Raw genomic sequence first — 296 nt, forward strand, 5'->3', positions numbered from 1 at the left:
GGGTTCCTTTTTCCACACAGCCTCTCCAACATTTGTTGTTGGGTGATTTCTTTATGATAGCCATTCTTTCTGGGGTGAGATGATATCTCAATGTTATTCTAATTTGCATTTCCCGGATGGCTAGTGATGTGGAGCATTTTTTCATATATTTTTCACTTATTTAATTTCATCCTTGAGAAGCATGTGTTCATCTCAGATGCCCATTTCTGGATTAGGTCTTTAAATTTTGGGGCCCTAGTGTTTTTTAGTTTTTTATAAACTCTAGAGAGCAGAATTTATATCTGAGTACTTATTTG

This window comes from Octodon degus, unplaced genomic scaffold (assembly GCF_000260255.1).
Source record: "Octodon degus isolate 3935 unplaced genomic scaffold, OctDeg1.0 scaffold00004, whole genome shotgun sequence".
Taxonomy (NCBI): Eukaryota; Metazoa; Chordata; class Mammalia; order Rodentia; family Octodontidae; genus Octodon; species Octodon degus.